The following is a 2,017-nucleotide window of genomic DNA, read 5'->3' on the forward strand; positions in this document are numbered from 1 at the left end:
AGCAGAACCAACACACCTGTGTGGGCCTTCCACCCAGTGCTTGAGTTTCGCCTTCCGTTTCATTTCCACTGGCGATCCAAACACTACTAGTATAGGTGATCATTCACTACGCCGTTTTTATAATAGACACTCCGTCACCTTTCACGCAATAAGCGTTAACATTTATTTACAAGGCATACGTGACAATGTCTGTTTCCTTTAAGTATTCATATATACGATGGGCAAACTAACAAATGATATCTAATTGTAGTTCACGGCAAAGTATGTGGATGAGTGCTTGTAAGATGCTAAATTTTAGCCACCTTACATATGTTCCCTTTACATATTCGCACCATGTCGTCTGAATTAAATGGGAGTGAAAAATAAATAAAGCACTTCGTCTTTAGGGCACAAGTGGCCCACCGGGACCATCCGACCGCCGTGTCATCCTCAGATGAGGATGCTGGAAGGAGGGGCATGTGGTCAGCACACCGCTCTCCCGGTCGTTTTGATGGTTTTCTTTGACCGGAACCGCTACTATTCGCTCGAGTAGCTCCTCAACTGGCACCACGAGGCTGAGCGCACACCGAAAAATGGCAACAGCGCATGCCGGCCCGGATGGTCACCCATCCAAGTGCCGGCCACGCCCGACAGTGCTTAACTTCGGCGATCTGACGGGACCGGTGTATCCACTGCGGCAAGGCCGTTGCCGAAAATAGATAATGTAGATATAATTCTTCTGGATTTCTAAATCTTAACCTACTCTGCAACTCACATTTAAGTGCCTTGCTTAGGGTTTGTTGAACCACCTTCACAATTATTCTCTATAATTCCACTCTCGAACAGCGAGGGAAAAAAGTTAACTCCTATATCTTCCCGCGTGAGCTCTGATTTCCCTTATTTTACTATTATCATCCTTTCTCCCTATGTAGGTCAGCTTTAATAATAAATTTTTGCACTCAGAGGAGAAAGTTTTTGGTTGAAATTTCGTGATACGGCTCCGCCGCAACGTAAAACACTTTTCTTTTGATGGTCTCCATCCCCACTCCTGTATCATGTCCATGACACTCTCTCCCCTATTCCGCGGTAATACAAAACGTCCTTCCCTTCTTTCAGCTTTTTCGATGTACTCCGTCAATCGTGTCTGGTAAGGATCCGACACTGTGCAGCTGTATTCTGGAAGAGAACGGACAGGAGTAGTGTAGGAAGTCTCTTTAGTAGATCTGTTAAATTTTCTAAATGCCCCGAAAATGAAACGCAGTCTTTGGTTTGCCTTCCCACAACATGTTCTATGTGTTATTTCCAGTTTAAATTGTTCGTAATTATGATTCCAAGGTATTTACTTTAACTTAGATTAGACCGATTTATCGTGTAACTGGAGTATAACAGATTGCTTTTAGCGCTCATGTGGATGACCTCACACTTTTCATTATTTAGGGTCAATTGATAATTTTCGCATCAACCAGATATCTTTTCCAAATCCTTTTGCTATTTGTTTTAATCAGCTGATTATCTTACTAGACGATAAACGAGAGCATCATATGCAAACAATCTAAGACGGCTTGTCAGATTGTCTCGTAAATCGTTTATATGGATAAGTAACAGCAGAATTATAATACTACCTTGGGGAACGCCCGAAATGACTTCTGTTTTACTCGACAACTTCCCGTCAGTTACTGTGATCCCTCTGGCAAAAAATCACGAAACCCGTCACATAACTGAGTCGATACTCCACAAGCACACAATTTGAGTGCAAGCCGCTCGTGTGATACAAAGTCAAAAGACTTTTGGAAATCTAGAAATGCGGAATAAGTTTGCAACTGCATGTCAATAGCATTCAGCACTACGTGCGTGTAAAGAGCTAGGTGTGTTTCACAAGAACGATGTTTTCTAAATCCCTGATGACTCTGTGTCAGTAGGCCGTTGTCTTCGAGGTAATCATAATGCTCGAACAAAAAATATGTTCCACAATTCTGATGTATATCGACGATAATTATACGAGTCTGTAATTTAGTGGATAACTCCTGCTACTTTTCTT

At 42.3% G+C, this 2,017-nt stretch overlaps 1 pseudogene; it reads right to left on the minus strand.

Annotated features, from left to right (window-relative positions):
- Window positions 1-573: 573 nt before the first annotated feature.
- LOC126475835 (5S ribosomal RNA) lies at window positions 574-690 on the minus strand (annotated as a pseudogene).
- Between the last annotated feature and the right edge of the window lie 1,327 nt (window positions 691-2,017).

Source organism: Schistocerca serialis, chromosome 4, assembly GCF_023864345.2.
Source record: "Schistocerca serialis cubense isolate TAMUIC-IGC-003099 chromosome 4, iqSchSeri2.2, whole genome shotgun sequence".
NCBI lineage: Eukaryota > Metazoa > Arthropoda > Insecta > Orthoptera > Acrididae > Schistocerca > Schistocerca serialis.